Raw genomic sequence first — 27,085 nt, 5'->3', positions numbered from 1 at the left:
ACTTCACATGTTATTGCCTTGTATTTCTTATGTAAAACTGCATTTAGCAGTCATATAAACTAAATAATATAAGATTAGTTTCTCTCTTTCTCTCTCCCATTCTCCTCCCTGATGCTGCAGCCATCAGAGAGAAGGGATGAGGGGGAGGGAAAGAGATAACATTCTGAATTCCAGCTACAACGGAGTTGGCCATAATAACTCACAAACATACGCACACAGAACATGTAAAGACTGAATACATATACAGACAATAAAAAATTTCAAAAACTGAGAAAAGATTGTCAGAAATCCTCTGCACAAATTAGACCTATGATTTTATTTCTTTTACTTAGTTCCAAACATACTTTGTAAGATTCAAATTTCCACAGTAAGTAATCTCCTTCCAGAGTAATTTTAAACTTGTTGGCTCCATATATTCAGCTTGAGAGTCTATAATGTCCTCCTTAAATGACACATTCTTTCTAAACTCTAATTGCTTCAATTTTTTGCTTATCTTTAGAAGCTCAGTCTCCAAATTATTCATTTTTTCTTTTTCTTTCCACTCTGATAGCTCCTTCTGCAAATCAGGATACATTCTTTCTGGGCTATGTTCTCTTGAGCTCTCTGAAGAGCTTGAAGGAGTGGTCTGTGTCGAGGTGGAAAATTGTCTAACTTGTTTATCACAACCTCCCTCTTCTTCTTGGAAAGAATATTTTACAATGTTATAGAGATAAAAAGTATGTGGTGATATAACTCCAGGACTTTCCTGGTCATAAGCAGTTAACTGTTCTCCCACTATCTGCCAGGTATGTATAGATAAGGGGGGGGTCTCTCCTCCACCCAGGGACTGACTTCTTGGACTTCTAAGAATTTTCTAATTAATTTTAACTGCACTATAACTCCCTGGCTCTTAGCTTTCTTTTCTAGCTTTTCTGCTGATGTTGTTAGCCCCATTATGCTAAAAAACCTAGCTCCCTACCTATATATATATATATATATGTATATATATAAAAGCAGGTTACTCACAGTCTCAAATTCTCTTTTCTTCCTTTCTCAGATGGCTGAAGCACTGAGTCGTCCCACCCTTGTCGCGAGGCACCATGTGAGGAATGCAGGCTATGTCTTTTCTCGAGCTTACGAGGTCACGCTTTTGCCCCAGCGCTGTCGCTCCTGTTGTTATGTTGAGACCCTCAAGTCTTCTGTCTTTCGAGTCTTTGATAACCTGTGACCATTACCAACCACTTTTCACCTCCTACGGTCGCTAGGAATCCTTATCTACCGGCCCGTGTTTGGGCACCACTTGAACTGGATTTAGTGGGGGCCATTCACCCTGAGTTGACAGGTTTATCTGACCAGCAGGGCCTGTCGACCCTGAAGGAGCTCGCTGTGAGTAATGATTAGGTGGGAGGCAAAGATGTAAGGCAACTCCGTTTATTTGAACTAGCTCAGGCACTTATATAGTATCATATACGCCTTAGTTGCATAAGCAGCACAAGCAAGATTAAACTAGTTTAAGCAGGTTTTGCTACTGCTTTCCAGCCACATTTCAGGAACTATCTGGTGGTGAACAGGGGTGGAACCCTTCCTCCCAGCGCAATCTTGTTCTTCCCTTACCAGTCTCCCCTCAGATTACCTGAGCCGTGATTGGTGTACGCCATCCAAGAGAGCTGAGGGTTGGCAATTCCCTTACACCTCCTTAACTTCTTTCTTATTTATTTTGAGATTAGATTTATCAAGTTCAGAAAGGGTGAGGTACAGGTAGCCTGCTAGTATAGTTTGTTGTCTATTTCTTCCTGTAACTCCTTTAACTTCTCTTCTAAGAATTTGGATGCTATACCACTTGAAGTATATATGTTTAGTAATGATATTGCTTCATTGTCTATGGTGCCTTTTAGCAGGATATAGTTTCCTTCCTTATCTCTTTTAATTAGATCTATTTCTGCTTTTGATTTTACTGAGATTAGGATTGCTATGCCTGTTTTTTTTCCATCAGATGACACACAGTATATTCTGCTCCAACCTTTTACCTTTAGCCTGTGTGTATTCCCCCATTTCTAATGTGTTTCTTGTAAGCAATATATTGTTGGATTATGGCTTTTGATCCATTCTGCTATCTGTCTCCATTTTATGGGAGAGTTCATTCCATTCACATTCACAGTTATAATTGCTATCTGTGTCTTTCCCTCCATCCTCTTTCCCATCCTTTGTGCTTTTAGTTCTCCCTTTTCCCTTCCCTTCCACAATAGAGTTTTAATTTTTGACCACCACTCCGCTCAATCTTCCCTTCCTTCTTTCAGTCTCTCTCCCTTTTACTCCCCTTTACCCTAACTGCTTCTTCTCTCACTTTTACCCTCCCCTCCCCCTTTCTTTCCCCCTTCCCTTCTACTGCCTAAACAGTTAGTTAGATTTATATACTTAATTAAGTTTTTTGTTCCTTTCTTGAACCAAATCAGATGAGAGTACCTCTCAAACAATGCTCATATCTCTCCCCTCTGTCCCTCTACTCTAATGTAATTTTTTGCCTCTTCCTGTGATGCAATTTACCATTTTCTGCCTCCTCCTTTTCACATCTCCTTTTACAATCCTTTAGCTCCCTTAAATCACATTTTTGTCATCACATCCTTCACTTTATACCTGCTCCTTCTATCTATGTAAATCTCTTTTATTTTTCATAGTAAATATACAGTTTTCAAGATGAATAAGTATCATCTTCTCTTATAGAGATATAAACAGTTTGCCCATATTGACTAACTAGTTTACCTTTTACCTTTACAGGTTTACCTTTACCCTGTTTACCTTTTTCTGCCTCTCTTGAGACTTGCATTTGAAGATTGAATTTTTTCTTGAGTTCTGGCCTTTTTTGTCAGGAATGTCTGGAAATCCCTTATTTCTTTGAATGTCTGTTTCCTTTCCTGAACTATTATGCTCACCTTTACTGGGTAATTGATCCTTGGTTGTAGTCAAAGCTTCTTTACCTTGTGGAATATCATATTCCAATTCCTTCAGTCTTTTAATGCAGAAGCTGCAAGGTCCTGTGTGATCCTGACTGCTACTCCTTGATATATGAGTGGTTTCTTTCTGGTTACCTGTAGTATTTTCTCTTTAACTTGATAGTTCTGGAATTTGGCAGTGATATTCCTTGGTGTTTTTAGTTTGAGATCCCTTTCAGGAGGTGAACAGTAAATTCTTTTTATGACTATTTTGCCCTCTGGACCTAAGATTTCTCGGCAATTTTCCTTGATGATTTCTTGGAAAATATTGTCCTGGCTCTTTTTTCCATCATGACTTTCTGGTAGGCAATTAATTCTTAGATTTTTCTCTCCTGGATCTATTTTCCAGGTCATTTGTTTCTCCAATTAGATATTTTACATTTTCTTCTATGTTTTCATTCTTTAGATTTTGTTTGATTGATTCTTGATGTCTCATACAATCATTAACTTCTACTTGCCCAATTCTAATTTTTATGAAATTGTTTTCTTCAGTTAACTTTTGCATCTCCTTTTCCATCTGTCCAATGATTCTTTTTAAGGAATTATTTTCTCCAGTTAGTTTTTGTACTTCCTTTTTTCCATTTGTTCAATTTATCTTCTTAAGGAACTGTTCTCTTCAGTGAATTCTTTTTTCATACTTTTCAAATCATTGACCAGTTTTTCTTCTGTTTCTCTAATTTGGCTTTTAAAATCCTTCTTCAGCTCTTCCAAGAACGCTCTTTGTGCTTGCAACCAGTTCATAGTCCCTTCTGAAGTTTCAAATAGGATTACAGTCTCAATGCTGACCTCTTTGGTATTCATGTTTTGGTCCTTGTCCTCAAGGAAAGATTCTATGGTCTTTTCTTTCCTGCTTTGCTTCTTACTCATGATGATGATGTTTCGTGTTGTGGAGTCTGGTTCCTTCAGCTAGAAGCTATAGAATCTGGTGCTGAGCTGCCTGGTGTGTGAAAGCAGAGGCCAACTGAAGTCTTTTTGTGTTTCCCTGGATTTGCCCTGAAGCTAGATTGTTAAGTGTTGGGGAGGCGTAATCTGGCCATGAGAGGTCTCCTCAGCTGAGCTACAGCAAAGGCAAGCTCAGGCATTGGTGATCCCAGCTGCCCTAGTGTCTTCCCAATTCCCCTGGGGTACTAAGGCATGTCTGGGGGCCTGGTGTTGGTCATTGTGGGGCTCCACCACCCTGGGGCTCTGGATCTCCTCCCAGTTTGCTGAGGTGAGGCTGTCTGGAATAACTCCCATCCTGTGCTGTTCCCCCTCTGCCAGAGCAAGAGGAATCCTCCTTAGTGATTTTCCTAGCCTCACATGCTACAAGACTTTTTGCCCCTTCGGCTGATCCCACTGATCCAGGATTTTTCTGTGGAAATGTTTTATGGTTCTTTCAATGTCAACAAGGGGAGGGGGAGAGAGCATTTACCAATCACTCTTTTTTTGGCTTTCAGAAGTTCAAGTGGGTGACTTGCCGACATTTAATTGGTGGGCTGATAGTCTCAGGAGCAGGCACTGTAGATACCTGGGCCTCTGGGGCTCTCACTTGCTAGGTTCCACTGGACTCTTGTCCTGGGCTATTATGCCCAAAATTCTGTACTGCTGCCTCAGACCACCCCAGGGCTTCCTGCTCTGCCCTGCTGCAGTGGGGATTTGCTGAACTGTGTGCTGTGTGCTCCTCCACCCCTGTGGAACAGAATCTACCCGTTGACTGTCCAGTCTGTCCTGGTCTGTGAATCTGCCAGAGTCTGTCTCCTGTTGGATTCTGTCCCTCCAAAATTTGGTGACATTCTGTTTTTAGAGGTATCTGAAGGAGTTTTTCTAAGAGCTTAGGTGAGTAATTCCTCTCACTCCACCATCTTGGCTCTACCCCCTGGAAGTTTTATTTTGAAAAGGAGAAAAATAAAAGAGACCTTCAAAGGCACAATCATTAGTCTGAAAGATGTAGTGAAAGAAATGTGGTGGTTTAGCTTGGAGATGAGAAGCCCAAAGGGGACACATTGGGTGCCTCCAAATAGCTGTAGAGGTATCATGTGGAAAATGGATCAATTTTTTTTTTCTTATTGGCCCTAGAAGTCTGAATTGGATATGATATATATTGAACCTCCCCACAATCTCCAGGGAGTCACAGAGAATTCACAGTGGCATCATGTGATGTTTGAATTTTCAGGGAAAACACAGGGTTAATCAGTAGCTGTCCAACACCAGGCTAGCTATTGCTTAGAGAGAGCTCACAGATTTAGTGTTAGATCACATGACATCCCTTTCATTGACATTTTGGAATGTTTGAGATGAGAGTTTGTTCAATTTTTCTTTTGGCTGGGATAGTAACTTCTAATTTACATCATCATGTCTTGGTAAATTGGGATTTTGGCAGTTGTTGACCTAAAAAGAAGTACTGAACAAAAATCACCTTGGAAAAGGAAATGTGGGTAGGATGAGTATAGTATCTAATTGGATTCCAAGTTTGAGAAGTTGAGCTGTGTTCAACAAGCACATACATACCATTAGTAATTGCAGCTATTTAAGAATGAAATTAAAAATATTCCTCTTTATTTATTCATGTTAATTTTTCAAATGATTACTAAGTTGTTAGGACATAAATACTTGATACAGTATATAATAAACAGGACACGTGGTATTTCTTCTGTCCCTGGGGTGCTATGAAAAAACACTGAGATACTAAGGAGTCTTCAAATTGAAAAAGTTTGGGAATCTTTGAGTTAGACGTTGCAGCGTCATATTCAGGTTGGTCATAAAACATATAGATACACTCACTTCTTAGTTTATTAAGAGAGACTAAAAAATACAATATATTGGACACTTTCTGGACAACAGTAAAGAGAGGATTCTGGGACCCTTGACTAATACCCCCCCAAAAGAAATAGGATTTAGAGCTGGAAGGACCCAAAAGATCATCTAGCTCAGTCTCCTTATTTTACAGAGCAGGAAACTGAGGCTGGGGATGGTTAAGTGATTTATCCAAGGTCACACAGACAGTGTCAGACTTGGCAATTGAGCTCGGGTCTTCTGGCTATAAACTCAAAACACTTTCTATTGCTCACATATAAATATTTTTTACTTCAGAGTATAATTTGAGGTTCTGAAAGCAGGAACTATTCCACTTAAGAGTCTAAAAATCTTAAGAAGCACATCTCTGAACAGAAGTTAAGGAACTTGTCTGGCCTGGTTGTCAGAACATATTTAGAATTAAGATGCCAGTTTAAGTCCCATCTTCTGTGTGACTTTCAGCAAATCCCTCTCTCTGTGTATCTCTATGCCTCAGTGTTCATAATATTAATAACTAACATTTACATAGCACTTTTGAGATTTCCAAAGTTCATTTGATCCTCACACCAAGCATGTGAAATAGGTGCTCTTATCATCCCCATTTCATAGATGAGGAAACTGAAACACAGAAACGTTCAGAGATTTTCTTAGGGTCCTACAGCTTGTAAGTGTCTGATGTCAAATTTGAACTTAGGTCTTCCTGAGTTCTTGCCCCACCCACTGAACCAGCAAGCATCCATGTGTAAAATAAGGTAGTTAGATTCTATGACTGTCCAGGCTCCAAGCTCTGAATGTTCTGAGTCATCAAAAGGAAGGGGGTGATCTGAAGCATTCTGTGTTCTATACCATTTGCCTTAAAGAAAAGAAGTCTTTCACTTAATGGAATGAAACCTCATCTCACCAACACTGAGGAAATGGATGGTCTTCATGTGAATTTCTCCCAGTGTTCTTTATCCTGTCTGGTGAGCATCAGCTTTACTTTTTAATACTTGGGTGAATTAGAAGCAGGAAACATACAAGCACTCACTCATTCAAACATATATGTAAGTAGGTCTCAGTGCTATGTTTTATATGTTCTCTAACTTTTTTTGAGAAACTGAAACCCATTTGGCTATTCCATTGATTTGCCTAATACGGATAGCCCTGCACCCATGAATTTTCTTGCACCATGTAACTTGACCATCAGTGCAGTGCCAGCAACATCTAATATTACAGGCCAACAGGAGGACTTTTTACTCTCAGTACCCTTAATCTCTTTTAGTACTTTCTCTGTCTCTCTTCTCATCTTTTTAGCTTTCTCATGAAATCCCTCCTACATCAGTTTCTATTGTTTCTAAGAGCAGACAAAAGCACATCAGCATTGCCCAATGGTTAGTTTCCATTCCACCAAGAACCAGGCAACTCTTTGTATTGCTTCTGCATAAGGTGTGAGCCCTAAGTAGATTAGAAGAGGGTAAAAGGGCACAGAGGATTTCTCTTCAGCAGACATTCCAGGGCACTGAGAAAAACAATTTCAAATTTAGACCTTCTCTGTAATGAATGACTCATTACTGCTGAAGAAGCAAGATCTCAGGGCCAATTGTGAAATTTGTAACAGCTGAACACAAGGCCAGTTGGGTTGGAACCATGGTTCTAAAGGGGTTGAGGTAGGTGGTACAGTGCTAGACTTGGAGTCAGGAAGACCTGAGTTTGAATCCTGCCTCTGATACTCACTGGCTAAGACTGGAGTCATGTTCCTTAACCCATAATAGCACCTAACTCTTCAGATTGTTGTGAAGATGAAAATGAGATATTGTTTGTTTTGTAAACCTTAATGTGATATGTAAAATGCTAGCCTCTCCAGCAGTATTCTCAATTCATAATTGAGTGGTCCATGTGTCCACATGTTTTGTTTTTTTTAAAAAAGATCATAAATGCTATATAGAGTGACTCACGTTGGGCCTAAATCAGCTTCAAAGTGACTTGACCCTCTGATCAACACTGAAACAAATGTGAATCAGTATCTGTTGTCTGTATTACTAGCTTGGTATGACTCTGGCTAAATTCCAGGAGCTTAGACAGGCCCTAAGCTATCCCATGGGTAGGAATTTGAATAGGGACTAATTGAAAATGGTCTTAAGGGAACCTGGTCAGTCACTGCATATGCTCTTGCTCCAGGACCCAGCAGTTGTGGGCTCAGGTAGGAGGGTACAATTGACTCAACCTGGGATACTTGGCATCATGACAGCAGCCCCCAAGCCCCAGGGGACTCTGGAATTAACTTGGACTGTCCATGCTTCTTATGATTACAAATGTTTCCACAGACAGTTTGAATTTTTTTTAGGGTCTTTGTTGAGGACAAAGAGGCTTTGATGAGAATTAAGAGGGTTCACTTAGAAGCAGATGGAGGGGAGATAGATCCAATCCTGTATTAATCCCTTTGGGATTTCCTGCTACGTACAATTGAGTTGGAATGACTAATTACAGGTCATGAAATGATCATAGCACTTTGTGATTTTTAAGTCTTTTTAAAAAAAATAGATGCCATGGAAACTTTTTCCTACCATAATTATGTCCAAAGGGCCAGGAATGTGACTGGTATAGAACCTATGGTCTTCTCCCCTGGGCGCACATTTGCTCTTGTGTCTTTCTTAGCCTCATGTCATTTGTATGAGGCAGCATGGCCTTAGAGTCAGGAAGACCTGGATGCAAATCCTATGTCTGACACATCCTGACTGTGTGACCCAGGACAAGTCATTTAGTTTCCTCAGAGACCCTGGGACTTCTCTAGGACAATCCCTACAGGGTGGTGCTGATTGTACTGGTAGAGGAAATCTTCTCACTGCAGTTACTTCCATCAGTGAGGTCACAGGGCCAGCTCACTCCCTCTTATATTTGTAGGAAAGAGCCAAGGATTTGGGGATCAACACACTGCGGGGCCTTGAACTTAGTCATCTACAATTTTTAGAAAGGGTATGCCTTATCAGATGCTATCTATGACAAGTTTAGCAATGAAAGTCAGAACTTACTGACCTCAAGGCAGACAGGATCCTGGCAGAGATAATGCCAGAGATTGCTGAATAGTTAAAATTCAGAAATAGCCTTAAGTCTGAACGTACAAGTTAGTTGAGAAGGCCCTGGATCTTGTTTGCAAAGAGCTTGGTTTCTGGGTTCTGGAATCTCCTTCTTGAGAGAAAAAGCCCATTGCAACTGAGGATCAGAGGCTCAGATCTCATGGATATCCTATGAGAGAAAAACCACTGAGGGATGATGTTCAGACTGACAACTGTATGTTAAGTTGTCTGCCTTGTATAAAAGGGATACAGTAGAAAAGCTTTGAGCTTTAGGTCTTTGCTTTGAACTAAGTGTGTCTTCTGGTTCACTAGAAAAACACAGAATCTGTAGAATAATTTGAACTTGGAATAGACTTGCTGGGGCAGCTCATTGTGAGAACTTGGGGTGGGGAGATGCTCTATGAGTGACGCAAAAATCATTTGAACTGCCCAACAGTTCTGTGCACTCAGTGAGGCAGATGTGATTGATCCTGTATTACAAGTGATAACACTGATGAGGAGGAGGAGAAAAGGCCTCAAACCTAGATCTTCTGATGAAAAGCCCAGGGTCCTTTGCTCTCCACCCTGCTAACGCACATGAAGGCAAATTTCCCATCCCTGTGCATCTGCCCATCCTTTTCCTGCCATGGTGGTGATGTTTCTTCCTAAGCACAGCCACTGATCCCTATCTCGGTGTACCTTTAGCTTATGATCCAGAATCATTTCCTCTTCTCTCAGGATTTGGATCTTCCTCCATCTTCTCTTCCAATTGTTTGATGCTTTCTTCATAACGTCTGCTGAGCTTCCATCTTCTGCTGCATTTCCATTTGTTGTTGTTCTAACCACTTCTTTTGCTTTTCAGCTGCTTTTCTTTCCACCTGTTCAACTGTTTGATTGAACAGAAAACACAGAAGATTAAATCAGGCGAGGCTACTTTTCATCTCTTGTCAGTTAGTCAACAAGCATTTATTAAGTGCTTACTAGGAGCCAGGCAGTGTGCTAAGCAGCTGAGAGACCAAAAAAAAAAAAAAAAAGAGGTTAAAAACAATTTCTGCCCTCAAGGAACTGTCATTCTAAGGAAAGAAACAACATTCACCTTGTTATTCAGATGCAAGAACTATAGACAGTTAATGGAACTCAATATGAATGAGGAAAGCAGCATTAAAAGCTGAAGGGACAGGAAAGGCCTTTTGAAGAAAGTGGGATGTTAGCATCAGTAGGAAGTAGGGGGCAGAGCATTGATGGAATCAGACAACTAGGGGAAAGGCCTGGAGATCAGAGATGGCTTGTGTCTGAGGAAGTGAAAGTAATCGGTGTGGCTGAAACAGAATGTATAGAGGGCAGTAAGGTAGGAAAGGGTCAATTTTTGAATGGCTCTAAATGTTCAATGGTAGAGTTTATATATGATCCTGGAAGTAATAGGGAAGTCATTGGATGTCCAAACTCAGAACCTACTGTCTATTAGAAAGAGACAGGGAATTCCTAAATTTCTTTTTTCTTTATTAGACCAAGAGAAGCAAAGTTGAGGAAATCTGGGGGAGCAGCTTCTCTGGCCTGTTGGTTGTGGTCACAGTTGCTGTTTACAAATTCAGCAAGGTCTGGAATGGTAGAGAAGAAGGAATCTCAAGTATTTCAGGAAAATCTTCTTGTCACACTAAGGCGCTTAGGGAGAATTTTGTTGCAGACCCATCAAATCTTCTCCATAACTAAACCATCTGACCCCAGCTCCCTATACCTTCCAAGGCCTTCTCTTGTTTAGTAAGAGCTTGATCTGTCTGCAGGATGGCTTCTTCTGTCATTGCCTGTGACTGTAGAAACTTTTGGAGGACCTCATCTGCCTGGACAAACAAATAAGTCAGACACATAATTTTCCCCAGACTGAGTTAGAGGCTGAGAAGGGTAAACCCTCTGTGGCAGGGGAAATATCTCCTATATAGGCTAGAATATTCCTTTTCGTAAAAGGTACTGACAACATTTTTGGGACATGAGATTAAACACAGAGGCCATTGATGTGACTGCTTGTCAATGAGTACCAAAAGGCCAATGCACAAGGATGCACAGCTATGAGCATCTCATTTCATTCCAAGTTTGAACCTGAGGTACTATATGAACCTGTATTAGACCTGGCCTATTATGAACCTCATATGCCCACCTACCTAAATTCCACAGCATGTTCTCTAGGCAGGAACAAAAGATTTCTGTCAAGGACTTTCAATTGAGATGTGAACTAAAAAGTCAGCAGTGTCTAGACCTTCTCCTCTTGGGTGGTTATTGTTTGGAGAAAGACAATGCTCACATACCCAGTGGGATCAATGGAGCCCTCCTTGCAGTTTTACCACTGCTAGCCTCCAAGTCTTTCCTCACCTTTATCCCTTTCTCGGGAACTTGATGGAAATTGTTCAAAATTTTTTCTCTTTCTTTCCTATAGAGCTGGAAACTCCCTGTCACAGAGAAGGTTCTTTGAGAAGTGGCTTCCATTAATGTCTGTGACAGGTGCTCAAGCTTAGTTTGAAAATATTTGATTGATTCTTCCTCATTTTAGCATATGAAATCATCTTTCTAAGGTTCTAAGATTTCCTGCCAGTGAGATGGAGGGAAGGACAATCAGGGAAAATGAAGCATGTAGCAGTAACAATAATAAGAGATAATGATTACCATGATGCCTCAAAGGCTACCAAACTGCTCCTTTTACTGTGGAGGAAATGAGATTTTAAAGAAACTCTTGAGAGAAGGGCTACCTGCTTGTGTTTTTCTGAAAAAAACGTATAGTGTGGTAGAATACAACTTAAAATTCTAGTTTGGGAGCTGAGATACTTGGGCTCTGGATTCAGATCTACTACTCTTTATTTAGGTTTCCATGGACAAGTCACCTCTCCTCTTTGGGGCTCAAATTCCTCACTCTCTAAAGGAGGTTATTACATCAAATGATCCTGAAAGCCTACAATACTGATTCTTCCTTTGGTGTGGGCCAAGTGAATGCTACCAGGCTTCATAAGACTGAGCAGATGTTTGGACTGGCAGGAGATGCTGCTAGAAGGAATCCAAAGGGGTTGGTGGGAAGGTGTGTAGACATGAATGTGTCTGTGAGCTTGAGAAAAACTGCAGTATGATCTGAGAGAGCATGACTCCATCTATTCAGCAATTATGTGAAGGGGTGGTATTTTGTTTTCTAGGAAGTCATTGGTATCAGTGTGTCACAAGGAAGGAGCATCTTTTCACGACAAGTGAGATTTAGGTCTTCATGCCTCTAACTTTCTAGAGCAAACACGCTCATCTCCTATGAATTGGGGATAGGGAGCAAAGGTAAAAAAAGTGAGAAGGTTTTGACCAGTTTATAAGCTTCACTTAGAAAAGAGAGGTAAGAGGGAGGATAAGTAGCTGGAAGAATATACCACTAGTTTCCCATGGAACTTGTATGTGTCATCCTTGAATGTATGCTTCATGAAAACAGAGATGGCTTCTTTCTTGCAGTCTGTATATAAGTTTAGCAGGTCTGGGAGGGTTTCTGTGGGGAAGTCCACCCTTAGGGTCATCTGTTCTACATAATGGTTGGTAGCTTTTCGCACAGCAGCTGAGTTCTCAGTCTGAGCCAATGCCAACACTACATTCTGCAGGCAGGGAATGTCTCCAGTAGAGATTGTCTTCACATAGGTCTCCAGCAGCTTTCCCAACCCTGATAGACAAGATGAAGTGGAAGATCAGGAAAGGGGCAACCTTCATTCTCTTTGTTCCAAGTGTTAATTATCTAGGAGAACCCAGTTCTGGCCAGGGATCTCTTAGACAGTATACTTAGCAAAAGGCTTCCTATCACAAGTAGGGGAGAGCTCCACTAGATGAGGGACAGCAATGGAAAGAGTACTGGGTTTGGACACCAAGGACCTGAATCCAAGTCTGGGCTCTGCCATCAGCTATCACTGAGACTTTACAAGAGTCACCTAACTGCTCTGTTTCTGAATCTTCTGAGAGAGTTGGTCTAGATGACCTGTGAAGTCTCTGAAAGATGAATCTATGTAAAAAGGGAGGAAACAATGGGAAAAGAATTTGTTATTCAAGAAAATCTATAGTGAAAACTAAATAATTTGGTGATGCATGGAGACGAGTCTGAATCTATTCTACATACTACATACTAAGTCTGAATCCATACTACAACTATTTTAAAATGGATCCATGATCTAAATATAATTGAAGTGATACCATAAAAGAATTTATAGTAAACTGAGAGTTTTATTTTTCACAATTGTGGACAGGAAAAAATTCTTAATCAACTAGGTCTTGAAGGAAATTATAAGGTTAGATGACAAAGCAGGGAGAGGAATAAACATTTTTTCTGATTTCCACACAATCTCTGAAACTGGTCCACCACAGACACTATGTATCAAAAATAAAGTAACTTCTACTTTCTACATGGTCTAGGACACCCAGACACCAAAAAAGGTAAAAACACACAAAACAAAAATCCGTCAACTGGCACTTACCCAGAACTCACTCAGCACCCCTGTCCCATGGCCCTCATTGTTGGGTCTCATCACAAAATGCAACACCACACCCATTTCCCCTCCCCTCCTTTCAGCGTCATGGAGATCCTGATTCCAGATTTGCTTAGGCCTTGAGAGTCAGCCAATGTTGGTCAGCATTTTAGGCCACAGAAGCTTCCATGACCATGACACACAGCCATACAAGCCAACAGAGTGCACCATGGAGGCAGGGTTCTGTGCTGCACAAGATCTGAGGAGGTCTTCCAGCAGGAACGCCTCCACTTCCTTTCCTCTCATTCTTTTCTTAACTCTCTATGTTCTGGCTACTGGCCTCATCATTCAACTAAAACTCCAAAGTGGTCAATGATCTCACACTCAACAAATCCAATGACCTTTTCTCAGGCCTTATCTCTCTGGTACTCTCTGTAGTCTTTGAATGAATGAAGCATTAAGTGCCTACTAAGTGCTAAGCACTGGGGATACAAGTAGAAAACCAAAGATAGCCCCTTATCTTAAGGATGGAGGGGAAACAAAGTAAATGCAAGATTTTTATCCCAAGTAAGATGGAGAACTCCTATGGTCAGAGGCAGAACCAAGGTGATAGAGTGATAGGAAGCAGTGAGGTGAGGTCCCTCCACAGACTCCTCCAAACAGATCTAGAAAATGTACCAGACCAATCCCCCTTGTGGGGAAATTCAGAAAAAATATCTCAGTGAGTCATTTGACCAGCCTAGCACAGAATAATGAGAGAGGGTTATGGGAACTCCAGAAACTAGAGAAAGCCTGTGTCCCAGGGCAAGAAAGGGTCTGAGAAAAATACAAGACACGACCACATCAATACCAGGGAATTCTAATGTGGACAGGTATAAATAGCAGCTCTGTCACCCCTATCCTTTTCTGAGTCATGAATTCATGGGGGCAGAGAAAAGGAGCTGTCCATGGTAGTGGAGTTCCCATATATAGTACCAATAATGTCATACAAAATAATATCGTGCAAAGAGATTACAGAAGGGCCTTCTTGGTTCTGAAAACAGCTTAAGTAGCATCAGAATTAATTATTCTTTGAATTTTTCATAGAATTCATTTGTAAATAAAGCTGTTCCTAGATTTTTATTTCTTTGATAATTTTTTCTTCTGATCATAGGTTATATAAATAGTTTCTTGATTTTTTAATTATGGTATTTCATATTTTTGTAAGTATCCACCTATTCCCTCTAAGTTTTCAGTTTTCCTTGCTATAACAGCATAATTTTTACTTGCAATTTTTATTTTTCTCTTCTAGAATTATGGAGAGTTTTCCTTTTTCACTTTTTATACAAGTGTTTTTTTTCTCCTTTTTCATCAGAATAGCTAACTGTATATATTTCACTGGGTTTTTATAAAACCAGTTTCTAATTTTATTTGGGGCAGTAGGTGGCATAGTGGACAGAGTACTGGTTTGGACTCAACAACAACTCGTACTATACCAGCAATTTCTCAATGTAGAATCTAACCTTTACTTGGGGCTGATATCTGGCAATCCTCCTAACTTTCTCCTAGCACCCTCCTGATCATTAGTGAGCACACAGAGTCCAAGGGAACCCAGAACAAGGGCAGACCCTGCAACTCATGGCCCAGGATCCACCTAGGAAGGGGCAGTGCCATCCTCAGAGAGGTTCATTCAGCACTGGTGGTAAAGAGGATGTGTTGCACTCCCTCTGTACCCGTCTCCAGGCTGATAATGGCAGCTCCTTTTCTTCCCCCTCTCCCACACACCCAAGTATTCTGAGAACTCACACTGCCCTGTTACTGAGCAGTACAATTCCAGGCTGAGGTAGACTCAGGGCCTTTGCAAACTTTATAGATTCAATCTTCTCTCAGTAAGAACAAATGCCTCTGCCACTAAGTTTGCTTAGGTGACAGAGGACCAGGCCCTGCATGCTTGAAATCCAGTTCCAGTGTTGTTACTCCACCACTAGACTGAGGATCATTGATTCCACATCTGTAGGAGACCCCCAAACACCATGTGGTTGTTTCCTGTGCCTTTACACCCATATCATTTCATCTCTACTTTTGCTGATGAGAAAACTGTAGGTCATAGAGGTAAAAGGATTTAGCCTAGATCCCACAACTAGAAGGAATAGGTCTAGGGTCAGAAGCCAGGTCTTCCTATCATGGCTGCATTCTTTTTCCTTTAAGCTTGTCTTGCTCTGTCTTCTGAGACATGGCACCTGTGGAATGGGCCAGCCCGCTCAGCAATTCTCACTGCCTTAAGGGGCATGAGTTGCAGTGTCTCCAGAACACAAAGCCAGGGGCCAGTGTCAGACTTTTTATAAAGTAGCTAAGGCCAGAGGAAGCTGTTTGTATGAATCAATGCCAAACAAATGTGTATTATTCAATCTGCCTCCTTGTCCCTTTTCACCAGGTTTTAATTCTGAGACAAACTTCCAAGGTCCTGGGAAATGAGGCAAGGAAAGGAAGAGAAACCTTGGAAATAACCCTTACCTTTTTCAGGAGACTTCAAAACAAACTGTTCATTAATGTGCTCACAAGTTTCCTCTTTCTCTCACCTCTTCCCTTACTTTCTCTTCCTTCTCGTCTCCTCTCTTACTTCTATGTATTTTCAAAATGCTTTTATAGAAATTCTTGCTGTTTCTAACTCCCTGAGTCTAGAATGGGAGACTAAAGCAGATGTGTGAGTATAGTGTTGGAGAAATGAGGAAGGTGCCTAAATATTCCCCAGATGTGAGGGCTTCAACAGAAGCATTTTCTATTGCCAACCACAAAAGCCACCTAAACATACTTTATACCTTCCAGGATAAATAAAGAACCCAGGGTCTCACATTGCAAATCCTTCAGGTAGATGACCTAGGTCACTCCACTGGGTCACTGGAGTGTCCCTGACTGCTGGCATTAAAGAAAGGTTAACACGTCAACACTTTTTATCGGCTACCATTTACCCTCATTTTTCTGAGGTCACATCTGGTCTCAGGCACTTACTAGCTGTGAGACTCGGGTCAACTCACTTGACCCTGTTTGCCTCATTTTCTTCATCTGAAAATGAGGTGGAGAAGGAGATGAGAAACTACTATAATATTTTTCCCAAGAAAACCCCAAATGGGGCTTTTGAAGAGTCCAATATGACTGAGATGACTGAGAAACAGCAAAATCTTCTTGAATATGCACATATTTACAAACATCTTTTATGTATGTATGCATGTGAATATATGTAAATGTATATATATGCCCATTTATATTTATATATTCCTGTCCAATACACAGACTCTCAGAAACATGAGGGACATCAAAAGCCGTATTGTTGAACCCTCTCTTTTACACATGAGAAAAGTGAGGTCTAGGGAAGTAATATGACTTGCCTCAGGTCTCTGAAATAGCATCAAAGGTAGAGTTTGTTTGGTTTTATAAAATATAATGTATGTGCATATATGCATATTTATACATTTAAAAGCATTATTCTGAGGAGTCCCTAGGTTTTTACCAGATTGTCAAAGGAATCCATGATGTACAAAAGGTTAAGAATCACTGAGGTAGAGAGAGAAATAGCCTTCTCTTAATTGCTGGGAGTACTAACAAGGGGCTCAGGATGAATAAAAGAGCTTCTATTTGTGCACATTGTGATAGTTCCCCTCAAAGAAGGATGAATAAGTGAATCCAGACCACACTGGACATAAGAAGAGCTACTCTCCCAGCTCTTCCTATGTCCATTTTATGGAAGAAGGAAGTTTGGTGAGTGAGTAGAATACTGCCTCTTGGCCCCCCTCCTCTCCTTATTCCCATCAATGGGTAAAGTGAGATCCACAGGACTGGAGGAGGTGGGAATGACCATGACAGGATGGGGCCAGATAGAGATAGTGTCTGGGTCTGAGCTCCTCCTCCTACCCCACAACCAACATCACAATAAGAATTAGAGTGGATAGGTAACCAACCCCTTCCCAGCCATCATTCTCTCACCTTGAAATGACCCTTCTCACACTCATTTGGGGACCAAACTTTTTCACAATTGACCATTACTCATAAGAAATTGTTTTATTTCTAGCTGTAGTTCTACATGAGATATGCATATAAATCCCCACAGCCCTACTTTAATAAAGAAAAATGGAGAAAAGTTGACAGAGACAGTTTAAATTAGAGTCAAACACAAAAGAATAGTCACATACTGTGTCCCTATTTTGAAGTCATCTTTAGGTCTTTAGGGAAGATCACTAGGTTTTTAAATGTGGTACTGGTTACAACTGGACAGAAAATTAATAAGTAAATCATGACTTCAGCATATAAACCTTGCATTTCAATAGCCCTCACACAACAAGTGTTCCATAAATCACAGGGATCCTGAACTCTCCATGAAGTTATGTTGTGGGTGAACAAGAAGAAGGCCACAGTCTTTAGGATATGATACAGCCACCTCTCTTTTTTTGGAATTCAAACAGTCTGTTGTACACAGCCTTGATTTGGTTTTTAAGCTGCTCTGATTCATTGTGGAATCCACATTTTAGTAATTGTTCCTGTTCCTGAAAAGAAAGAAATAGAATTTAAGAGCATAGAATCAGAAAGGACCACACAGAATTCTGAGAATACTGTCCACCTGATCCAAGTAAGTATATCTCCAGAGCCTCTAAACAACCTGTGGAATGTTTGTCCAAGGCTATGGACTGGAGTGAAAAGGGCTGGAGGAGGGGCCAGAGTGGCAGCTTCTGCCACCAGCTGCCTGGCACAGAGGGTTAGAGTAGGATGTGAGGAGGTAGTAGAAGGCAGTCAGCTGAGAAGTCAAGTCAGAAGTACACAGGCTGAATATCCACACCAGCACCTGTAAAAGCTAATGGGGCCTGTGGTCTCTGGAAGGAGCAACTGATATAGAACAGATTACAGTCTAGATGTCATCCCCTTGTGCCTGCCTTCTCCTTCTGGAAGAGGGACTGGCTGTTCTAAATCCAGGGGCAAATGACTCTGAAGGTGGTTAAAAAATTTCATAGAAGTACAAGGGATAAAGTAAAGATTATCTGACACATGAAGAATAAGCCAAATAAAACCTCCATGCAATTAAGTTCTACAATATTACATACTAACTGTCATTTACTTAGTACTTGGAGGTTTACAAGAGCAACCATTATCAAATTTCAGAATGAAAAAGACAAATATTAAAAAATCAAGAAAGAAAATTGAAATTATTTAAGAAAAAATGATGGTACACATTTTCCCAGAATTCTTAGCTATGTCAGGAAACAACCCCTACAACTGCAGTTTGCCTTTTACATAGATAGATACATACAATCAAGTTCAGGGACTATTTAATTTCCTGTTGTAATTATTTCCCCTTCAAGAGTTAAGTGTGTATATATGTATATGGATGTAAATATAGATAATACATAAAAATATAGTATGAGTAAAGTACATATGCTGACATGCACACACATTGATGTACATATATACATATATACACACACAAACACAGACATACATATATATACACACACACACACATATACATGGACACTTTACTTTTGACAAGGAATAATTGCAGTGGAAAATTATATATACATTTCTTAATAAAAATTTTATATATATTATATACTTATGAACAATATGGTGTGTATATATTCAACATAGTTTATAAAGTATGTGTGTATGTATTATGTGTGTATGTACTTTGATCTTGAAGGGAAATAATTGTAGTTGAAAATTAAATATTCCTTGAATTTCGTCATTTTACCTGGATATAGAAAATGACATTCAAAACCCAAAGCGACCTCAAAGAATTTCTTTAACAAAAGCCTAAAATTAAGAAGATCTGGGGAAAGTCTGGTCCAGGGAAACCAAAGATGCTCTAGGGAGAGTTCCTGGTCCATAAACCAATCATTTCTCACCAAAAATGATAGGATACTTAAACCATGTCATTAGATATGCTATGAATTAGGGCATTTGATCTTTTGTAAGAGAAATTGAAACAATTTAAGATGAGATAAAAAGTGTATTTTAATTTTAAAAAGACAATAAGCAAAATAAAAATAAGCTTGTTGATAAAAATATTATTTAAAAATGATGAAGTAATGAAAAGGGATGTAAGGAAAGGAATTGGCAATTCTGAAATAAAAATGTTTATTTCTAACAAAAATGGAGTGATAACCATATAGCAGGAAAGACTGAAACAGTAGCATATGAAATCTAAATTTAATTTTTTTCATTATTTGATCAACTTGGAAAAGTTAAGGATAAGCCACAGGGCAAGAGAGAAGCACATGATGGATGTAAGTAGGTACATTGCCAATTATGATTTTCTCAAGACAATCAGGATAAAGGATGCTATTAATCCGAGAACAATGTTTTGAAAAGATCATATGGCAAGAGAGTACAGTTGCCAGTAGACACTTCACATACTCCAATTAGTGTCCTTCTCAAGAAAAGTCAAGGAAGGTACCCAGCATGTTGGCTGACTCCTCTATGAAGGATGTATAGGAGATCATTGTCAGGAGTAGACTCATGAGAGGGAAAGGCTTAGATTATCTCTGAAGTCCCTTCATGCTCCAAAGTCTTTGAATCTTTTTTATACACCATTTTAAAGATTAGAAACCACTTCTTAGACATGAATTCCTGGATTTACATACCTGGAGTTTCAGAGCTAGGTTATTCTTCTGTTCTTCTATTAACTGTTTCCTTTCTGTTTCCATCTTTTGAGTCAATTGGTTTATATGCTCCTTGTGGCTTCTTTCATTCTGTTCTATAATCTCCAGGGTCTTCTTTTGCATTTCCTCCAACTGCCTTGCAGCAGCCTCTGCAGCCTGAGTTTTCACACGCTCCACTGAGGATAATGAAAAATTGGAGAAAACTAAAGAGAGGTGAAGGATCACTGGTTCCCAGAGCAGCATTCTGCCTTGGGTTCTTATCTCAATTTAAATGACTTAACTTCTTGGTGTTGATCAAAGACATTTTCCAACATACAGGAGTACATACATGCCTACAGACAGGGAAGATGTTGTTAACAAAAAAGAACTCTTTCTGCATATTAACGGCCAAGTCATGTTAAAGTTATCTGTTGAGGGCTTGCCAGATGATCTAGGACCATGTTCATGGATTTCTCACCTTCAATATCTCTTTCCTTTGCAGAGAGTAACTGGTCTGCCTGCAGTATTGCATCAGCAACGTCTTCCTTGGACTTCAAGTATTCTTACAGAATCTCCTCAGCCTGGCAAAGGGAAGACAATGAATTAGCAAAAGGAAATAAAGCTATTGGGGTAAAAGTCTGGCTGATCACAGGACACTGGCCTTGACAGTGGGCCATTCCGTTTAGCATTACTTTCATTCACGTCAAGGCTTGGTATTGATTCCTAAAATTCCCTCCCCACCTCCTCCCTGAATCTATTGCTAATGGGAGGGTTCACCTGTATCCCCTTCCTGGGCTGCTGGTAGTATTTCTGTTTCAACTCCTTGGTCTTCTGCAGAAAGAGACCATAGCCCCCTGGTCTGGAGAAGTCCCCATTCTTCACTGCTTCTTCCAGAGGACTGAAAATATCCTGAAGCAAAGCTCTGCACTGTTTTGTTGACTCGTCCTGGTTCTGGTGAAAAAAGGTACCACGCTTGGCTTCTAGATGCCTCTATAAGCAATATAAAGGAAACGAGGTGTAAAAGGTACAGTTGGGAGAATATGTCAGAAGCTTACCAGAATTTCTAGAGATGAACTCTCCAAAAAACCCTTGCCCCCTCCCACCTATGTATCTAAGCAGCATCATGCCCTGATTCTAGAATTAATTTTACAGGTTCTCCTGATGTATCTGTCCTAAGAGATCTTAAAGATGATCTGAAGAGGACAAATCAGTATGGACAGTATGTAATTTCCTAAAGCCCCTTTCCCTTATTATCTTTACCTTAGACCACAATTCTCAACTCTTCACACTCTTTCATGTATAGTTTTCAATGTCTCAAAATTAATAATATATGTATTACCATATCATAGTGAACCATCGTCTTTTAAAAAACATTTGACATGTGACTTTTTACTTAAAGGAGGTTGTAAATGGACTTTCAGGATCACATGACTGACTGAAGATTATGACCTTTGACTCTAGTAAGCTGTTGTTCTCAGGAAGAGCCTCTTTTTTCTTTCTAGACCTGCCCTCCTTAACGTAGACCCTTCCTTTCCCATGAATAGGAGTAGCCAAAGTACCGCCAATTCCTTTTGGAATTTCTGGTCCACATCTCTGAAAGAATCTTTGATGAAGACTGCAATGGCTTCACTCTCACAGGTGGCATGTATATCCAACAACTCCCGAAGGGTTTCTGTGGGGAACTGGACTCTTTTTTTCATTATCTCTTCATAGTGTGTCAGGGCCCTCTGAACTGCAGCTGAGTTCTCTATTTGAGCCAGTGCCAGCACTGCATTTTCCATACAGGGCATTTCTCCACTGGTGATGGCCTCAACATAGGTCAGAATCAGGTTCTGTAGACCTATAGAGAAAACAAAAATGGAAGAAGTCAGTAACCATCAGGAGATCCTGTCACGCGAAGTAATACACTTGACTTTTCATTACATCTTAATTAATTAATCTTAATTCTTTTACCATGGAAAAGTCTTGGACATAATGTCTTCAAAGGTTTCAAATTAATCCTTTCATACTCTAACATTTTATGATTCTGTGAAACTTCTAGGAATTTTTTTTATATGGGAGCAAGATGTGTCCCAAATGGTAATAATGAGAAGCGATGGATAGAATAGATAAAGGTACAGCCTCTTTCTTAAACAGGGTAACTCTGGCCCTTCTCTAGATAACTCCATTTGTCTTCCCTCTTTTGGACATGGTCAGAATGTATCATGGTAAATAATAGGTGTAAACATTTCATTGTCTAAACTGTTGACCATTGGTGAAGGATTGGGTATAGTTTATGGAAGGGTAACTTTTCAGGTTAGCCTTTTCTAGCTCTAATTTTTTATTAAATTTTAAGGAATTTATTTAGCCTTTTAGAGATTTTCTGACAGAGGAGGAGCAAGGAGGGCCCATGATGGTAATAGTTAATGAGAGACTATGTACAGGAAACCATAAAGGTCTTTTGTTATCAAGTCCAGCAGATTATATCTTTATGAGGGGCTCTCCTGGGAGGGTGCTCCCTTCCATATTTCTCTATTGTTCTCTTAAAGACAGGCAAAGAAATGTAGTTGAAGTGAATAGGAGGAAGAAAAGACTTACGGGGACCATTGACTGTGATGCCTCCCTGGAGAGTTTTCACATTGGAATGCTGGAAGATATAGGAGCAGAAACTTTCAACTTGTTCCACAAAATCAGCTTCCAATTCACTATCATGAAGATTTTCGAGCTGAGATAGCTTCTTTCGGTGTGTTGGTAGATCAAAGATAAAGCATTTCTTCTTGGGGAAGAACTGGCAGATACACTGACGAGGTAGGTTGAACATTCTAACTTCCTCTGGTTTGCCTGAGGGAAGAGAAGGAGGAGTCTTCTAACAGACAATAGAGCCTGGACTTCAGAGAAGCTGTGTAAAGTGATGCCCCTTTCAGGAACCTATCTTTGGGTCAATATAAGCTTATTAGTACTAGGTCTTTGCATGTTGACTTCCCCATTAAAATACTGGCTTCTTGAAGGCAAGGACTGTTTTCCCACACACCCTTCTTTGTATATCCTATGCTTCACACCGTACTTGGCACAATATAGATGGTTAATAAAAGCTTGTTGATGGTAATGATTATGATGACGATGAAAAAGCAAGGACTTGTTCCTAAGATTAAAGAGGGGTTCAGTTTTCCACTGAAGGCAATAGTCTAGATTCAGCCAAAAAGGAATAACTTTCCTTGTCTTCAAATAGGCAGGGCACCATAACTGGAGAAGTCTGTATTCAGAATATAAAATAAATCCAGGAGGTTTCTTCCTCCCCCCTGCCCTTACTCCCCACATCACTGCCCAACTCTCAAGGCCTGGAACCTTTCTTAGGCTTCAATGCGATGTCCAGGTACTCATCAGAGGTGATGGGTTCCCCATTCATTTCCAGCTCCAAGGTGAAATCGCGCAGAGTCCACACAAAATCTGGAAAGAATGTCACAAAGTCTGAGGAGTTTTCTACTCCATCAGTGTCGGGGACAGATTTGCTCTTGATGCGCTCTGACAACTCAGTCACATAGCTGGGAAATTAATTAAGGAAATATGACAGAAAAAATCGTCAGCCCTTGTTCCTGAATTCCTTCACTTCTCTGAAAACTTTTACTTCCCCTTGGCCCTGAGACAACTGATTACTTTTTCACCATGAAACATGACTAATTTCTCTAAAATCTGTGATATGTGTATATGTGTATGTATATATGTGTTTATGTATATACACACAACACACACACACACACTCTTATACCCGTCATTGGAACATGAAGAACAGAACACAGGCTTCAGAGAGGGGAAAGTAGTGCCCCTCCCTCCTCCCTTCCTCCACTGTCCTCTTCTCCCAAATCCCAGAAAGGATACTGCAGCTGGTCCATGGCCTGCTGGTTGATGGTGCCCATGCTGTTATAGACAAAGGTGCTGCTCAGTAGCACAGCTAGGGCAAAGATCCACATATCATTCTTGTTGTCACCCTAGGAATCAGAACACATTTCCTGACCTTATTGCATGATACTTTTCCACTCCAATGACTGCTCCTAGACCAGCATACCTGTATACTAGGTGAAAATTCAACTCCCTTGGGTTTTTGCAGGTCTAAAAGTTATAATAGTCATGGTATGCTCTCTTTCATAATCAGTCATTAACAGTATCCTCCATTCTTACCTTCTCCACATCACCCAGGCCCTCTGTGTCCAGGAGAACAAGGGTGTGATCTGGTTTCTTGGGATGAGGAATGCACCACATCCAGATGCCCTTGGTGTGAGACTGCACTGTCGAACCAAGGGAGAAGCCTGCAGAAAAGTTTGGAGAGATAAGCATGGAGCAATCTGGGCACTCATACTTGATGAGTGTCTTGGAAATTAGTACAACTGCTTAATGTTAATCCTTCACTGCAAGAAAATTGGCTATTCTCCCATAGTGAAGAGGAGAGGAGATGACATAAAACAGAATCTTTATTTTAGGTCTAATTTTTAAATTACCACAAGAGAGATACAGGATAAACTAGTTGCCTGCTCACCACAAGTAAGAACATTTTCTCATACTTCAGAGACCAGTAGAGATACCTAGGAAGGTTTCCCTTATTAACTTCCTCTTCATTCATTCATTTTTCACTCATTAATGCATCCATTTATCCATCCATCCATCTATTCATTCATTTCATTGATTTATTTACTTTCTGCAGGGCACTGTCCTAGAAGCTATGAGTGATACTGTGATAAACAGGACATGGCCTCTTCTTTCAGTAACATCTGTCTTCTTAGGAGATATCAGATATGCATAGAAAACTACGTTTAAAAACCAAATATGTCTTAGGCAAGCAAAAAATATGAATAGGAATTCAGGGGAGGGACATTTCATTGCTTGGCTTAAGGGCCTGGGATGTCTTCAGAGAGGAAGAGGCACACCTAAACTGGGCTTTGAAGATTAAGTAGGATTTTCACCTGTGGAAATATGGCCAGGAGGAATAGGAAATAGTGTCAATGAAGGCATACAAACAGGTAATGAATGGTTCAACCAGTTTGGGAATTAGTTCTTTCTCCAGTTTGCCTGAATTCTAGCATATGTGAAAGGGAATAGTGTAAACTAGGTCTTAAACCATATAAGGGAGCCCATGAGTTACTGAATCTTTGACTTAGAGCCAGAAGGGGCTTTTGACATCCTCCAATTTTCTTCTCCCATTTTGTAGATGAAGTCAGAGAGCCAAAGTGATGTGTCCAATTTACTTAGCAAATATGAGAATTGAGTCCTAAGCCCAGATTCTTTGACTACTTTTGGTTTTCCCTCAGTACCACACAGTCTTTGTCATAAAGTTTATTAGAATGCTCACATAAAATCACCATCACAGTTATCCTATTTCCAAAGGGTATCTTGAGTTTTCTTCTAAGGTGAAACTAAGTCAGTGTGGTGTAAATTAAAAGGGATAAGGCCAGCATTTGGGAAGACCTGGGTTCACTTCTCAACTCTAATATTTGCTTGATCTGTGATTATGGGCAAGGATCTTATGACTCAGTTTCTTCATATGCAAAATGTTGATAAGGCCTGTAGTACCTACCTCACAGCTTTGTTATCAGGTTCTAATGGAATAAGGTATGGAAAATGCTTTGTAAATTTTAAAGTGGTGTATATATGGATATATAAATAAATATTCATACATGGAAGTTGCATATTTGTACATAAGATATGTAATGGGTACATATATTCTATCATAGGCTCTATTTGATATGAATATTACATAATGTATATGTTCTGTCACACATGCACATCAATGCACAATTGTACAATTTATTACATTATATACATAGAGTATACAGCACATACAACTTATACATGTGCACATTATTATATAAGTACTTATGCATGTAAAATACATACACAACATACATGCATGCTTATATGTCAGGTATTGTTAAGGCAAAGTGGAAGAAAGCTCCCTTTGGTCTTCCAGATTTCCCTAAGGGGTCTAAGGCAGAGGTCAGAAGGAGACCTTGACTTTCCAGATCTATCCCTCCTTGTTGAAGAGAAGTCACCAAAATGAATAAAGTATATGTTAAATGTGCTAAAGGGCTAACCCATGCATACATACCATTACTTTACTGACCTCACATACCTGATTTTTTCCCTGCCAGCTTATTCATCAGGTAGGACTTGCCAGTGCGATACAGGCCCGCAATAGCCGCCACCACCACCACAGGCTCATTTATTGAGGAAAGAATCTCCAGTGATTTGTGGTTCACTCTCAGTTCTCCTTTGTCATTCTCAATTAGACACACTGGGGCTGGCATCAGGACATCAGAGGCCATGTGGAAAGTGTTTTGTTACCTGCAAATGGAAAGTTAAGCACTGTGATGCCAAATTTTTATTTGTAAATATGGAGCCAGGATGAAGCACCCATAAGACTGCTCTCCTGCCATCATTTGTGACTCCCCATGTCTGTGATAGGAGCCTTCTGTTCCTTTAACATCCAGAGACTTTTATGTTATAATCATTATTAATTTATTTAAGTTTTCTACAATCATTTCCATATATCTTAGATTTTTTTCCTCTTTCCTCCCCCTTTCTCTCCCTCTCTTCCCCATCTCTCCCCAGGACAGAATGCAATCTCATATAAGTTCTACACATACATTCTTATTAAATACAGACTTTGAAGTGATAGCTCAGATAACTTCTTCCAAAACCCCTGGGACGAGGAGCACCCTTAACTTCTAACCTTGATCATCCACCTTGCTTTTAGCCTGGCTGTTGCAGCCACTGTCCTGGGGAACAGTACCTTTGAGATGGGGGAATCTGTCCCTACCACCACCAACAGCTGACCAACAGCCACTTACTGGCATCACTTTTTGGCAGCAGGTAAGTCTCAGAGGCCTGAAAACAACAGTTTACCCTTCATCCTGACTGGCAGTACTGAATCCAGCCCATTTCAGGCAGCTGTGGTCCAGGGGGACATTAACTCAGGCCTCTATTTGTTCAGTAGCCACAGCAGCAAGTGAGGACTCCCAAAGCAATCCTTTGCAAGCTGGGTTTTAATCAAGAGAAGAGACAATAGAGGAGATATATTATTATCTGGTTTCCTGCTGAACCCCTAGTATCAGGGGGCTTTTCCATGACTTCAAGCTGAACCCTTCTGTGTATTTTCTCCTCATTATAATGAGTTTCTTGAGAATAGGAGCTATCTTGATTTTGTAATGGCATTGTCTGTACTTAGAGCAGTAGATGGCATGCGGTGCTGAATAAATTCATTCCTTTGTTAG

General features: G+C 40.2%; 1 protein-coding gene and 1 pseudogene across 6 annotated transcripts in view; one reads left to right on the top strand and one right to left on the bottom strand.

Moving 5' to 3' along the window:
- Positions 1–27,085, top strand: part of LOC140529956 (guanylate-binding protein 7-like) — a 433,747-nt gene that overhangs the window by 319,451 nt on the left and 87,211 nt on the right. The window lies entirely within an intron of this gene.
- LOC140524209 (guanylate-binding protein 2-like) lies at positions 17,331–26,150 on the bottom strand (annotated as a pseudogene).

This window comes from Notamacropus eugenii, chromosome 2 (assembly GCF_028372415.1).
Source record: "Notamacropus eugenii isolate mMacEug1 chromosome 2, mMacEug1.pri_v2, whole genome shotgun sequence".
Lineage (NCBI taxonomy): Eukaryota > Metazoa > Chordata > Mammalia > Diprotodontia > Macropodidae > Notamacropus > Notamacropus eugenii.
This window is presented reverse-complemented; position numbering and strand designations above follow the sequence as displayed.